Source organism: Lissotriton vulgaris, chromosome 3_1 (assembly GCF_964263255.1).
Source record: "Lissotriton vulgaris chromosome 3_1, aLisVul1.2, whole genome shotgun sequence".
NCBI lineage: Eukaryota > Metazoa > Chordata > Amphibia > Caudata > Salamandridae > Lissotriton > Lissotriton vulgaris.
The window spans coordinates 52,121,131-52,137,601 of NC_141689.1; the positions used below are offsets into that span (position 1 = coordinate 52,121,131).

A 16,471-nucleotide genomic window follows, 5' to 3' on the forward strand; every position below is an offset into this window, starting at 1 on the left:
GGACACCGGGGCATGGCATATCCTGTAATTTTTTTAATACTGTAATTTTTATTCATTTATATTGCAGAGTTACTTAAAACCATTTGCAATACATCTTGCATGCAATTTAAAAGCAGAACGACGATCCTAAAAAAAAAAGACATTTGTATACAAGTCTTTCATGGCATATCCTGTACCCTTTCCTAATTTTGCCTGCACTGCATTGATGTTAAATGTAGTTTAGATACTCCCAGGTGGAGGAACAATGTATCGGATGTGAAATACAATGGTTCAGATTATATACCATCATGCTTATCACCACTGAAGCTGACAGTCTTTCAGGCAAATTTATTAACTCCCTCTCTTCACTAAGTGTTGATCTAAATCTCCATAAAAAGTCCTGATATATGTTTGTTTTTCTCTTCCTGGTCTTGGCAGAATATCTAAGGTCCTTGCTTTATCCTAAACTGTTAAGCTTTGTTTCTTAAATATCTCAGCGAGCTTCCCTGAAGACAACTATTAATGGAAAGGGGTGTTAGGGTGTGATTTAGAAAGACAGCACTTAAGGCAATATACCCCCTAAACAAGTACATTGTGAAGCCCACAGTCGGCTAATAAGGAGAACGTGTACTTTTAATATTAATAAACAGAAAACATCATGGCCTGTTGCAGCTTTTCATGTCCATGAGCAAAACCCAAATGGTCAGGTAGTGCTTGGTTTCCAGAGTCTTTAAACAAAGTCTAAACTAATAATACAGCACTATGTGGGCAAATGACGCAGGTCCTAATCCAGCAAGGCTCCCCAGGAATAGAACATTCATTAGCTTTCTTACAATATAGATCTTTTAAGTTCAATTAAAAATACATTTGAAAAACAAACATGTTCTCCTGTTATCTGAATATGCTTTACAAAAGTTTTAATATTATTCATACAACCTCATTCCCTCACTGCTACTCAAAAAAGTTATCTTCCCTTGATAACATCTGCCCTCTAGGAATGCTTGAAGCACTGCCCCCAGCCACTTTTTCTAGTTCTCTGACATTTTCAACTCTTCTCAAAGTAACAGAAGTTCACGAGCCCAAAAGAAATCAGCAGTCATTCTTTCCTTGCTGAAAAAGTCAATCAATGAATCAATCAAATAAGCTTTATTCGGTTTTTGTTTGTAAACACCATAAAAGTTACACACATACAGATGTTAAAAACTGTTAAAAAAGAATTAATACATGAATTAAAACAATTTTTCTAATTGAATCAGCTGAAATAATAAACCTGCCTAGTTGTACCAACATTACGCATCCATACAGGTCCTGGATTTCAGAGATGCTTTTAAAAAGATGCAGTCTTCTGTCAAAAGTTGGAGGTACAGAAGGGCTGGATGAGCCTGTTTAAAATTCATTCTTTTTAAAATGGGACCCAGGAAGTGCTTATGGGGAAATTCATACATTTTGCATAAAAACAAAAAGTGCAGCAAATCCTGCAGAGACTACCGTTGCAGCCGCAGGGAGCTAGCACTTGGCCACTACTGAAACCCTTAGGTCTAGCTAATAGAAATTGGATGAGGTTCATCCGGAACCTCGTTAGCAAAAACTTTTCACATGATGACAGAGACCCCAAAAGATAAGGTTCCGCCATCGGGGTTGTTTTAAGAATTAAGTACATCCGGACCCTAGGTTTCTGCACCTCCTTAGCTTCCCTGTCCGCTTTCCTAAAAGTCAGAAATGCTATTTTGGTTCAAGGTTGGGGAATAAATCACCCCGCCCTATCCCTCCAAGGTTTGTTTTAAAATACATAAGCCAAGGGATACAGGCCGAGTTATCAAGTGACATACACTCCCTTAATATTAGATGGTTGAGAGTTAGGCCTTTATTCAGCCAACACTTGAGCCAAAAAGTCAGGAGACGCAGGGCAAGAGCATCTCTTAGGTAGGGGACCCCTAGTTCCCCGTGGACCGCTAAGTTAGAGGTTCCATGAGGGACACATATTAAGTATTTCAGGAAGTCGTTCTCCACTACCTGCAGGGAGTCCACGACAATCTATCCCCAAATTTCACTGCCGTAGGTGGCTATGGCCAGGCTTTTAGCTTGATAAACTTGCAGCATAGGTCCTGTAGGTTTCTTCCCTATTTTAGAGGCAAAGTTAAAAATTGCAGAGTTTGCACGAGCCGGATCCCCTTTTTTCCTCACAATTAGGGGACCCCATTTGAGTTGGTCGTGGAATAGCACCTCTAAGTATGAAAATACATTCGAAAAAGGGATCTTGGCAGGACCAGCACTAAAATTAAAGCTCCTTTTCAATTGATGCCCCACTTTCATGACGTAGGACTTGGAATTGTTGATTGCCAAGTCCCGGTCTGACATAAAACTAGAGAACGTGGTTAAAAGTGACTGCAAGCCAATTTTAGTCCTGGATATGAGGACGGCGTCGTCCGCATAAAGCAGGACGGGAATGCCACGCCGGCCTACATTGGTGTAATCCACTACAGTTGCCCTTAATGCATTGTCCAATTCATTTATGTAAAAATTTAATTAAAAAGGTGCCAAAATGCATCCTTGCCGTACCCCCGCCCCTTGATCCCAAAGTCCATGGTGACCCGCAAGTCCTGACATTAGCTTTAGTTGTCAAATGCAGGTCCTCGAGAAAGTTGACCATACTGTTCTCCACCCCCATTGCCCTCATGGACTGCCACAGCTTGACCCTGTTTACACAGTCAAATACAGATGACAAGTCCATGAAGGCGAGATGGATGGTTCCGGGGCGAGCAACTGTATATTTTCTCAAGATTATAAATAAATGAAGACATTGTGCGACTGTCGAGCGTCCCGGCCGAAATCCATATTGGACATCTGACATAATCTTGTGTTCCTCTGCCCGTGTTGTTAACCTCTGTAAAAAGACCCGCCCTACTACTTTGACCACAGAATCAATAAGCGAAATCGGTCTGTAGCAGTGGGTACTATTTTTATTACCCTTCTTGAAGACAGGGACTATAGTGGAAGATGCTCATGACTGGGGCAACCGTTCCTTGCTGCTGCATTAAAAACGGACTCCAGTATTGGATCCCAAAACGGGGGATCTGACTTAAATAGGTCGGGGGGAATCCCATCTGGACCGGGTGCTTTATTAATGGATAGTCCGAAAATAACATCTAGAATCTCCCCCCTCTCGAAAATTAATACAGGATCCTGCGTATCCCATCTTTCTTGGCGATTAGACTCGAGAGTGCATTCGAACATGGATTTAAAGTGAAGTACCCACTCCTTCTCTGTAATATGTGAGTCCATGGCCCTCCCCCTTCTTGATCAAGGAGGGGTCGAATCATGACACTCCGGAACCTAGTAATGTTCCTGAGAGTGCTCGAATCAATCAGCTCCCTCCATGCTTCCTCTTTCAAAGCACCCTTCCATTTGGCCAGGGCTAGATTATATTCCTTTCGGCAAGCACATACCTCCGATTGAAGTCTTGGTTTGACTGCCAAAGCCTCCCTCAAGCTTTTTGCTGCTTGGGAACAGTGCCAATCGAACCATATAGGGCAGAAGAGAAAGGTTGGTAACACTCAGAAAAAAGGGGGCGCTCAGCAAATCCGGTGTAAGTAGGGAGCAACTGTCACGTGGTGCTTCCAGGGAAAGGATGCGGTTACCAACATCCACAAGGCTCTACCTCAATAGGACCACAGAACAAACAAATTTCTCCCGAGCACTCTCAAAATTAAGTCTCTGTTTGAAAAGTTCGAAAGTTCCTTTATCTTGATTGACACAAGCACCAAGTCCAAATTCAAGATTTCATATCTCGGAATGGATATTCCAACAACTTTTATTTCTTATGAAGTTCAATCATAGACAGTTGATATCTTCAAAAGATGCAGCCAAAACGTGTTTCGGCGTGATTTTTATATACACATTGACTTCCTCAGGGCTGCTACCCAAAAGGAAAATAAAATCCGTAAATACATGGGTCCCCCTCTTCAACCGTTAACAATCAGGCAAATAGTTTAAGAGTAAGTAATAGCAAACGGTCCCATTGGAAAATAGAGGAAACTTTAAAAAGAAAAGGAAAACTACACCAATTACAATCATCACCCATTGTGTGTGAGACTATAGGTTGTCCATAACCAGACAAACTCAAAGAATATATATCTATATATAGTATCATCCACTTTTAGAGTGGGCTTGATTATCTATACGAATCATGTTCACCTTTAAAATCCGTGTATTCCTCAAACAATTATTTTATGTCAGTAATAAGTGCCATCAGAACCTGTGGGTGTAATACACCATAATCAGTTATGTCCAAAATTGTCCACATAAGTTAAGACCAGGTCCAACATTACCAGCCTAGTTCACCATCTGTATTCATTTAATCTCCACAAATTAGAGTTTACCTAAACATCTTATCTATATTCAGTGTTATATTTACTTCACCAGCACATAATAGAAAACATGTCACTACCACCTGGTGTTACCTAACACCGTGTGTACCCCAAAATATATTAAAGCAATTACCATCTGGTCCGCAATATAGTCCAAGTCCTGTCTCTGTAATTTCAATAGTGTATGGGGTACATCCTATCCACTTGTATATTATTATAATCCAAAATCTAAAATACAAAACCGAAGTAAATTCAGAAAGTTAACTCATTATTGTTAGAACTGGCTATTTCTGGTTAGCTAAGGCTTACGACAAAGCTAGGCAGAAACCACCATTCTAGTCAGGGCAAGGGAGTCACACACCAAGATAACCCCTGCTCACCCCCTTGGTAGCTTGGCACGAGCAGACAGGCTTATTCCGGAGGCAATGTGTAAAGCATTTGCGCACGCACACAACAGCAACAACATCCTATGCACACCACAAAAGGAACTCCACACAAGGTTATATAAAAATAACTACTGTATTGCAAAACACATCAGATAGTAATCACACAATATACATGGTGCCAATTGGCACTGGCAATATTCACAAGGGATTATTTACACAGGACAGGGCCACGTGGGCGCCTGTCAGAATTAGCTCTTAGTAGAAATAGCACTTCTAGAACATAGAATATAGGATATAAAATCACTGTAGCACAAATTAGCAAATATAGCACACAACCAGTAACCACTGGTAACAGGTAAGTACCACCTACGCAACCCTAACCACCTTAGGATAATGTCACGCAGGGAACCAGGACCTCACTAGGACCACCTGTACTAGAAAGAACAACCACCAAAGTAACATTATACATTTAGGGGTATAGCAAGAACACATTACACATGATGCATCAAAACATTCAGAGGTGTAGGGAAGGAAAACACATGATGCATAAAAACACATTCAGCGTTTGCTCCCTGAGCCCAGAAACAAAGCCTTTCCTGGGTGGAGGTGTTCACACCTCCCCAGGTCAGGAAGAGCTATCTGTGGCAGGGGATCTTCACAGGCCTCTTGTGCTACTGGGAGCAGGCCCCCTTCCTGTCTTGCTCCCTTTTCGGTGAGAGGACAGGTGGGAAAAATTAGAGCAGCCCAGAAGGTGTTCCCACCTCTGTCAACCCCACCCCTCAGCTGAGGACGGTGAGGTGCAGCCCTCTCTTCAGTGCCCACAATCTTGCAGATGGCAGGCAGTCTCCAATTAGGATAAGGGATTGTGCCCACTCCCCCACGTGGGGTGAGCAAACCAAGGGTGTAGTCACCCTAGGGTCAGTAGCCCATTAGTTACTACCTCAAGACCCCTAAAATCACCCCCTAAATATAGTATATAGGGGCAGCCCTAAGCCTAGAAGGTAGAAAGAAGGTGCACAGCAGAGGAGACTGCAGAGAAAAACTGACTTGGTCCCATCAGTTTCCAGAAATCCTGCGCCAAGAGTCACCTGTCTGTGGTCAGTGACCTCAAGAATCCCTTTAAGGACTGACTGACGTCAACAAAGACTGGGTCTCTTGTGAACAGCAGCTCTGCTCAAAAGAATCTCCAAAGAAAGTCTCTGAGCCTGATGAAGACAAAGAAACCCACCACTGCACATGTCGACTGTGGCTCGAGTCTGAGTCTCCAACCAGCCCCAGCGAGGTTTTCAAGTGCCCCAGAATTTGAGTCCACTGTGGGTTGAACCCTCACCTGTAGCCTCTGGAGGGAGACCAACCCCAATGACGAGTGGCCCGGTAGGGTGAAATCCAATTTCAAAAGGCACCCCTGCATCCAGCTGCCCTGTGCCCTGGAGAAGAGGACCTGAGGTGGACCTACAACTTACCTGCCCATCTGTTGGTTCCTCCCGGAAGACTTCCTCGACCGAGCCTGTTGCCAAAACCCAAAACCGGCAACTCCCATTGAAAACAACAGGTCACCCAAAGCCAAAATAGCACCCTCCACCCGGCCACCACTGTGCAGCTGTGGGTGCACCTTGCATGCTAACTTAGATCCCCTTCGCCAATTAATCCAAAAGGTACTGTCAGAGACATCTATTCTTCATTCAAGGCAAAATGTCTGTGCCAGCAAAACCCATGTCAGTGAAAAAATGCAGACATCAATGATACCACGCCTCTTTCATCGCTTACACTCTCCCCTTCTCATAGAATCCTTCGAAAGTCAATCTTCAAAGCCCTACCATTCCCCGCTCTTGCGGACATGCTCAACTCCCTTAAAGCCACTTCTTCTGAAGATGCTTCCCTCACTCAAGCCATCTTCTCAGAAGCATTAAAGACAGGACAGATCCTCTCATTGCTAAAGGAACCTACATTACACCTTGATGGCCCTGCTAACTAATGGGCCACCACTCACCTAGCAGTCATTGGCAAGTTAATTGAAAAAGCGGTTGATGTTTAACTCTAAGATTACATCTGTGCTAACCATCTGCTGCACGTATACCAGTATGGCTTCGGATCATACTGCAGGATTGGGAACCAATACCTTAAACATTATATATGATGCACTCTTGACCACTGATGAAAATGACTCCTGCCTCCTGATATTGATAGGCCTCTCAGCTCCCTTGTACTCTGTCAAACATTCCATCATCATTTGCACCCTAGGTTCTCGAATGGGATTCAACAGTAATGCCCTTTGCTTTTTCTTATCCTACCTTTCCAAATCACAACGGCTCATTCTCAAGGGCACCTCCAGGTCACTAAGGATCCACAAATCCATTGCAACCCAAACCTGAGATGCATCCTCCTCAATGACAGCTCCCTCCACAAACATGCTACGGAAATCTGGGACCTCCTCAACAGCACTGCCTCAGACGTCTCATTCCTCACTGAAACCTGGACAAATGCCACCTCTGGCCCAGACATCACAATCACAATCCCTGAAGGATACAAGTTCACCCAGAAGGATCATCCCAACCGTCGCTCAAAAGACCAATCTCCAGCTGAACACCTTTTCTGACAGGCCCACAGAAATGATAGAACACCTCCATTTCAAGATCCAGACCAACCCGTCCTCTAGCCTCCAAGGCACCCTCATCTACAGCTCCAACTGACCCCGCGCTCCTTTATCTGACTCCATCACCAACATCATCATGCTGCATGCCATCACCTCCACCGATTTCATGGTACTAGGATCTCTCAACTTCCACCTCAACAACTGCTTGGGCCCCAACTCCGCCGCCCTTCTGGACAACCTCCACACCATTGAATCAAGCAGATCATACCTGAACCACCGCACTCAGCTGGGCACATCCTCAACCCCGTTTTCACAGCAGGGAACTCCATCAACTTCAGCCACACCTCTGATCTTCCATGGACTGACCACCGCTCCTTCAAATCCAACAACCCCTGCAGATACCCACTTAAGCTTTAATGCAGGATTTGTAACAAGATCTCCGACGATCAGCTCGCCACCACCCTCAGCAGCTCCACTCCCATCACCACAGATGATGACCCCCACCACTGCCTCCTACACTGTACACAACTGGATCACCGAATGAGCCAGCACCATCACCCCTCAAGAAAACCCTCATACCCCACACCAAGAAAGCAGCTGGTTTTCTACCGAACTCTGAGACTCCAGACTCACCTGCAGATGACTCAAAAAACTGTGGAGGAACTCCAAAACCCCAATTAACTTTGACAACTTCAAAACAGCCTCCCGAGCTCACCACAAGCTCATCATACTCTCCAGGAAGGAAGCACTCCAGGATAGAATCTCCAACAACGCCCACAACAGGAAGGAACTCTTTGACATCATCGAAGAGTTTTCCCAACCCAATAGTGAGTTCACAGACATTACTCTCTCCCAGGACATCTGCGACAGTGCTTTCTTCTATCACAAAATCAAAACCATCTATGACAACTTCGATATCAACAACCCCCACGAGGAATCCCAACCCACCGTACCCAGCAGCACGCAACCAACCCGTAACAGCTAGGAGTAGAAGAACACTACAGAAGAGCTAGTAGACGATCCCTCACTGACCTAGCAGAAGAGATAAAAATGCTAGTATCAAATGCTTTTGAAGAAGGGTTCATTTGCCAAAAAGAAATGGACTACCTGATTAACACCTATCCAGTGGTCCCTGCTATCTATGGTGTCCCGAAGACACATAAGAACATTCAGGATCCACCCCTGAGACCCATAGTAGCCTCAATAAATTCAAGCACGGAACCACTCTCAAAGTATCTGGACACCTTCTTATGCCCCTTAACCACCATGTATGCTTCGTACATCAAGGATACAGGGCATATGATTAAAGTTCTTGAAAACTCTCCATTCAATAATGTTACGCAACTACTAGTGACTTGTGACATAGAATCACTATATACAAACATTCCTCAAGACAAAGCGATGGAATCTGTTGCAGCACTCTTAGCAAGAACTCCAGGATCCAGACCTGACACCTTTATTTTACAATGCCTGAGAATGGTCTTACAAAATAACTTTTTTGAATTCGGAGATGAGGTATACCATCAGATAAAAGGTGTTAGTATGGGGGCCTCTTGTGCCCCCAGTATAGCGAACATCTATATGGGGGAATTTGAACGTAAAAACATCTACAATGAAATTGCGCCGTTTTTTGAAAACATCAGCAGATGGCACAGATTTATAGATGATGTGTTTTTTATCTGGTCGGGGACAGAAGATCTTTTAAAGGAATTCATGGAATGGCTGAACTTAGCCGATAAAAATCTGAAATTCACCCACAATTTTTCCCCAGACCAAGTAGAATTCCTGGACATTTGGGTGCGACATACAGATGGCAAACTGACAGTCGATCTATACCGTAAACCCACTGCCAAAAACACCATCCTTGAACATGGCAGCTATCACCCTAACTGCCAAAAAGATTCCATACCGTTTGGCGAGTTCTTGCGAATAAAAAGAAACTGCACATCTATAAAAGATTTCATGATTCATGCCAACCAACTCACGGAACGTTTACTAGCAAGAGGATACCCCAAACGTCTTGTACGTAGCTCTATGAAAAGAGCAAAATATTATAACAGAGATGCCCTACTGAACCCAACTCCGAAATCTCAAGACCAGAAATTGGTATGTGTTCTGAATCATTCCACCATTAACAACAAAATAAGGAAGGTCATCTACAACAATTGGAAGATACTGAACACAAATGATCAGGAAAGCAGATTAAGTAAACCTATCCTGGCACTTAGAAGAAATCAAAATCTCCGCGACAAACTGGTACACAGTAGGTGGAAAGGCCAAATAAAAGACAAACAGCAGACCATGGATGGAAACCCTCTGCCAAAGGGTAATCACAGATGTGGTAACTGCCACGCATGTGACCAAGTAATTCCCGGCGAGAAATGGACCTATGGACAAAAACAAGGAAATCTAAAGGAAATGACAAATTGCAGAACTAAAAATGTCATATATCTTATTATATGCCCGTGTGACATAGGATATATAGGGGAAACATCACGAGAGTTCCGCATCAGACTCTCGGAACACAAATCTGCAATTAGAACTCAAAAAATCAATGCCCCAATGGTGTCCCACTTTGTCCAGTATGATCACAATGAAAAAGACCTACGATGGCAAATTTTAGAGCATGTTCATGCCCCTCCAGGCAAAGACCCATCGATTTATCGCAAAAAACGCGAAACCTTCTGGATACATCATCTGGACACAGTTCGCTTTGGGCACAACGAAGAAATCTCGTGGATAGTCACACTATAAAAAATATGGCCACATCTGTAACTAACACTCCTGCCATCCATAAATGTTCTCTCAGCTATTTCCATCTAGCTCCGGCACATGAGATGCTTGCAAAGTCTTACAAATGATACCCTGTGTCAAACATTATGTAAATCGTGTTATAATCCGCCACAATTCGGTACCTTACTGTATAATTCTCCCAACTTCAGTCGTTTTACATGTTCTCTCTCCACTATAAGATGGCTGCCAGTGAGCATACTATCTGACCTTTAGTCATACCACTATGTTTCTCCAAACAACACAGCATTAGTCTTATCTTAGTGTTTATGATTCTCCACCTGGCTCTAGTTGTGATATTATATTTAAATCGCCACACATGCCTGTTCCAGCCTCACAGCGGAACTTTTTCCACAGAACCCCCGGTCGTGGCAGTAGCTCGTTTAGAAAAAGGTAAGAACTGCTCCCCCAGCTCTAGCCTGTTACTGCTGTTGCAAGCATCCCGTCATTCTTAACTGCACCACCGGCGAATTTCAAATCACCCTCTCTGACGGCACATAAAGCCTTGCTTAAACAGCCCGTGCATATTTCTGACCGACATGTCTTTTTAACTTCAGACACGGTCATTCACCTAATGAAGAACTGAACCCTTGGAAACGCTGCATGCAAGAAACACAACGTTACTAATCAGGTACGACAATCTGCCCGTAAGCCCCATTTAGCATGTCACAAAAGTGTTCCACTTATTTAACAAGCTATAGCTTAAAATGATGAGACAACGCTTGAATGTGAAGCTGTTATTTCTTTAACGAGCGCTCAGCTTCTGTCCTTTTCTGAAAGTGTCCTTTATCACCAAACGCTGCACTTACTCGAAAAGCTATAGCCATATCTTTATGCTAATGCTACAATGTTTCACTACGTAGCGGAGTCAGCTATAAATAATGCCTAGCCTCCGATGTAGAAAGTCAGCTACAATGTTTCACTGTGTAGCGGAGCCAGCTATAAACAACGCTTAGCTTCCGATGTAGAAAACTAGCTAAATATCACAAGCATTCTTTATCGTTTAGTCTTTCCGCACTAGAGTAGTCTAAATGAATTAAGATCAACATGGTGTGCTTCATAGTCAAAAATCTTTTTTTATATATTTGACTACCTTATTATACAGATCATGGCGCCCTAAACGAAGCTTCCTAAGGTTTTACTGACAATACATCGTGTACTTCCTAACAGGTAATGCAACCACAATTTAGTATAATTTTACGTTAAGCACGGTTCCAGCCCATTGTTCACCTTCATTTTTTTGCATCTGTACAGAAACTACCTCACTGCCCTGAGAAAACGCCCCGGGTGTCTCTAAAAAATTAAGGAAACCTTGAGGCATGGGCCTCTCATTCTGAGGTAATTGACAATAAATTAAACCAGCATTATTAATATAACACCCTTTGGCCCATAAAACTACAGAAACTCTCTGTACTCTAATTTTCAGCACACACTCCAAAAAAGTCCAGCCAGAATCGTAAACATTTATATATGCAGCCTCTTCAAAACATAGGTAACCCCTATACTTATGTATATATATATTTCTCAAATAAGGGTAACAGCGCACTACCACATACCCTAAAAGCACTGCATGCTTTAGGCATTTTGCCAATCACTCTAGGTGCTCTAGACCTAGTGGGCTCATCGTTTCTGATTTCTTCTTCTCCTTCTATCTTCTTACTATGTGGACTAACCATGTTCTTAGGTCTACCTAACGATACTTAGCAAGAGTGCTAGCTAGCTATGAGTTTTCAGCAAACTCCTAAAATATGTAAAGTAAATGTGTGTATTTACATGATGCCAAAAACTAAGATGTAAAAATGTAAAAAGTAAAAGAGTTCACGATACTTATATATTTTTCCTATTCTCAGAATTTTGAATGTTGCCCTCATATTTTAAAGATTTTGTGTCACTTGCCTGTTAGTCTTTTGTCTCTGGCCCTGAGGAAGGTGGCTTTCCACCGAAACGTACGTCGGCCCAACACCCCTGTCTTGGATACGCTTTGGTCAAGTACATCATAACCAACAGAACCACTCCATCTAGGTTCCTACAGTACCCTCTCAAATACACCTTAGAGCTACCACTTATGTCAGTCAATGTCTTGTATAATTTTGTTTAGCTGTTTATGTTAGGTATGTCCATTATTGTATTTTGATACTGTGTGATGAATGTGTGTCTCTGTGTCTCTGATCAATAGGATCAATTGCTACTAGAGGGCATTTTTGGTATGATAGGACTATCACCAAATGTATGTAAAATGTTGATTTGTGAAATGATAATGCAATGTATTTTTTATATATGAGTCTTAAAAATTTTTTTTTAAAAAAATGACAAAATAGTCTAATAAAAATGTTCCATGTTTGAATAATATTTCAAAGATCTCTTTTTGGCATCTTTTGACTAATCATTTAGGATATATTCAATGTTGAAAGAAATATAGGCCCTCCTAGAGGTTCTGTCTCCTTTTAACTCCATCAACTTCAGCCACACCTCTGATCTTCCATGGACTGACCACCGCTCCTTCAAATCCAACAACCCCTGCAGATACCCACTTAAGCTTTAATGCAGGATTTGTAACAAGATCTCCGACGATCAGCTCGCCACCACCCTCAGCAGCTCCACTCCCATCACCACAGATGATGACCCCCACCACTGGCTCCTACACTGTACACAACTGGATCACCGAATGAGCCAGCACCATCACCCCTCAAGAAAACCCTCATACCCCACACCAAGAAAGCAGCTGGTTTTCTACCGAACTCTGAGACTCCAGACTCACCTGCAGATGACTCAAAAAACTGTGGAGGAACTCCAAAACCCCAATTAACTTTGACAACTTCAAAACAGCCTCCCGAGCTCACCACAAGCTCATCATACTCTCCAGGAAGGAAGCACTCCAGGATAGAATCTCCAACAACGCCCACAACAGGAAGGAACTCTTTGACATCATCGAAGAGTTTTCCCAACCCAATAGTGAGTTCACAGACATTACTCTCTCCCAGGACATCTGCGACAGTGCTTTCTTCTATCACAAAATCAAAACCATCTATGACAACTTCGATATCAACAACCCCCACGAGGAATCCCAACCCACCGTACCCAGCAGCACGCAACCAACCCGTAACAGCTCGACCGCCCTCAGCATCAAACACACCTTGAGGACCAGGAAGGCCACCCACTCCGGGGGCCCTACAGACCCCTGCCCCTACCACATCTACGCAAAGTCGCAGACATCACCACCCCCGAACTTCAATGTATCATCAACCGCTCCTTCAAGACCGCCTCCTTAAGCGACGACTGGAAACACGCTGAGATCAACCCTCTTTCAATCTTTATTATTTGTCTTCTTACTGGCTGACATTACTTGTTGATTGTTATTGAATGCAATTAGCACTCAGACATCCCTCGTATATTGTAAGTAAGGACATTGGTCTTTTCATTTTGCGCTTAGGCAGAACAAATTTAAACGGGCCCTTCTTACAACTGTTGTATTTATTGATTATAGCTCTCTTGTCAGGTTAAATTCTGCAGGAAAAAGGTTACAATGCTCTGTGGAAGCAGGAACACTAATGTCTATTAGATTGTCAGTGCTGCAAACCCACTTTTCTGTTTCTTAGTTTGGACAGAGACCACTGCTCTAGCATGGGGTCATTGAATGTCAATAGGATATATGGTGCGATGGGGTAAGGCAGTGTTAAAGGAGTTCTTTGTCAATTAGAAAGGAAGAGAACACAAGTGACCTATGAAGATGCTAGACTTAGATACCATCTTTTGGGTATGAGGATTTCTGTAAGTTTTTTGCACCTGGGGTGTTAGTTGGCAGTGAGTTCACATTTATACTTTAGTTGAAGCGACCTGCTGCCGCAGACTCCTTCACTGAGGCTGTGTGCAAAAGCATGCCAGCCAAAGGACATCTTTCAGGTTTACCCGCCCACCTTCTCTTCACCCACAGGAGCCCACCTGCCTTAGCTCCCATCTTTGAACGGAGCAAAAAGTAGAGTTATCAGTGAATTCCTGACATTCCTGACCCTCCCCCGCCGTCTGCCCAAGCCCTCGCTGCATGAGCAGGGCTCACACAGAGCAAAAGACCTGTGTCAAATTGGAACTCTCTGTGTACACATCCCAAACTCACACCTTTGCTAACCCTAACACTACCTTGTTGTCCACATATACACCTCAGAGTCTGCTTACAACTTGTGAGCTGCTTGCTGTACATTGAGCCAAGCCATGATTAGCCTGTGTCTGGGGGATGTTCGCATGAACTTACTTTGATACCATGCTCTGAGGTACATGTTTTCTTCTTTTAGGAGGGGGGTCTGTTGACAAAAGTTCTATTGCCAGCTGTATTCTGCATTCACAGCACGTGGCATGATGCTCCTCACACCACAGAGCGCTCTGTGCATCTTAAGAAAGTAAAACACTTATCATTGTGGTTAACTGGTGAGGTGAGATTACAAGTTGTATCTTTGTTTACCCCAATGGTCTGCTGAGTCTGTAAAGAGATGTCGATGTATCCAGCTGGTTTCCGTTTATTGCTGACAAAGCCAGGTCACAACTAGCAAACATGCTTTTGCAATGCAATAGATGTTGCATTACTGAAAGTTTGAGCTATTGGCATTGCATTATTATTTGCAACATCTACAGCTTAAACTGTCAGCAATGCGAGACCTTTTGCATTGCAAATGCTTGTTTGTTAAGGGTACCACAGATCCATAGAGGATCTGAAAATCTGCTGCAACATTTTAATCAAACGGCGGCTCCTGTCCTGTTGAAATGAAAGACCTTCGATTTAAGCCAGTGCCCGGGTGGTCAGTGCAACCCTAATTTTAGAGGATTTTGACATGTGCCCCCATTGCGCTGAGCCATTAGACATCCCAGGATTTATATATTGCACTGGGCAGTTATAGTTTGGTTTGCGTTTCCATCGGGAATGCCCTTTTGTTTAGCTAATAACTTTTTTCTCATATGAAAAATCATCACGAAACTTTCCCAAAAAGTTCCTCTTTGTTGTGTAGAGTTCAGAGTGATCTGTCAAGTGGGGGCAGAGAAAAAAGGGGGTCACAAAATGGAAAATCTCCATGCATTTTCTATAGACTTTTTTTCCAAACCGATATTGGAAAACAGCTGATCAGAAAAACACTGAGTTGAACAAGAAGCTAGATCTTGTTCTAAAAGTCAGGTTTTTTGTGATCTGGTGAAGAATTGTTCAGTAGTTTTCGAATTATTAAGGGACAAAAATATTTGTATATCTTGACAATTGAGTTTGCAAGAGACTTGCAAAAGGCCAACGCGTGAGCACATTTAAAAGTGAAGTAATCTGATAGGTCGAGAGGTCCTATTTTCCCATCAGCCATCTTACTCCCACAGGCGTGCGAGGCCCCTGCATGTCCCGCAGGAGCGAGCACTCCAATTTGCTGGATTTTGGAAGAATAGGATTTAAATGGACGCCATTACTTGAGATTGTAAAATGTTGTATGTGTTGTGAAAATAATTATAAAGCATATAATAGGGGGCATTCTGTTTCTCTAGTAAATGAGAGGAGGAATCTTTAAAAATCTTACAGGAACTCTCACTGGATAAAAAAAAACAGGTACGGGTAGGCATTCTCTATCTGCACTCTACTATGCACATCTGTGGTTCTAAGGAGGAGTCTCTAACAGAGAGCAATCATTCATGAGGCGGAAGCCGGGAATGCAGCATAGCGCTACCACTATTTAAAAAAAATGGTATTCTTAATCTTGTTTTGCACAGATCTGTATTTTTAACCTTGTTTTGCACAGACCTGTATATTCCCCGCCTTCCCACCGCAGCCGATTAGGTGCTGTCGGGGGGTTCTCCTCAGCCACCATCTTAGGTGAGGATTCGGGTAGGCGAACCAGTTGCTCGGCCCTCCCGCACTCATTGACATAAAAATCGCGCTCCTGCCCACGCGCGCAGACTAACAGAGAGCGATCATTCCTGAGGCGGAAGCTTTGAATGCAGCATAGCGCTACCAATATTTTTAAAAAATGGCATTCTTAATCTTGTTTTCCACAGATCTGTATTTTTAACCTTGTTTTGCACAGACCGAAGGCACACCAAAGGCAAGCCCGTCTGCGCCCGTCCGCGCCCGTCCGCGCCCGTCCGCGCCCGTCCGCGCCCGTCCGCGCCCGTCCGCGCCAGGATGGGCCCAGGGGCCAGCACCCCTGTCCAAATGATTACCTATTCCTCGGAAGACTTACGAACACTGCACCAGGTTGAACTTTTACCCTGCCCAGCCACTCTGGATTACCTGAACCATCTTGATATCCTCCGAGACTCCCCTAATGTATTCGATTCTCTGCCCGTTATTCCCCGTCAAAGCCAAAGTTCCATCTCACCTCAGTCCCCAACTTAGA

General features: G+C 43.5%; 1 protein-coding gene across 1 annotated transcript in view; it reads left to right on the plus strand.

Annotated features, from left to right (window-relative positions):
• The window catches only part of LOC147725927 (long-chain-fatty-acid--CoA ligase ACSBG2-like), a 279,020-nt gene that overhangs the window by 14,875 nt on the left and 247,674 nt on the right, over window positions 1-16,471 (plus strand). The window lies entirely within an intron of this gene.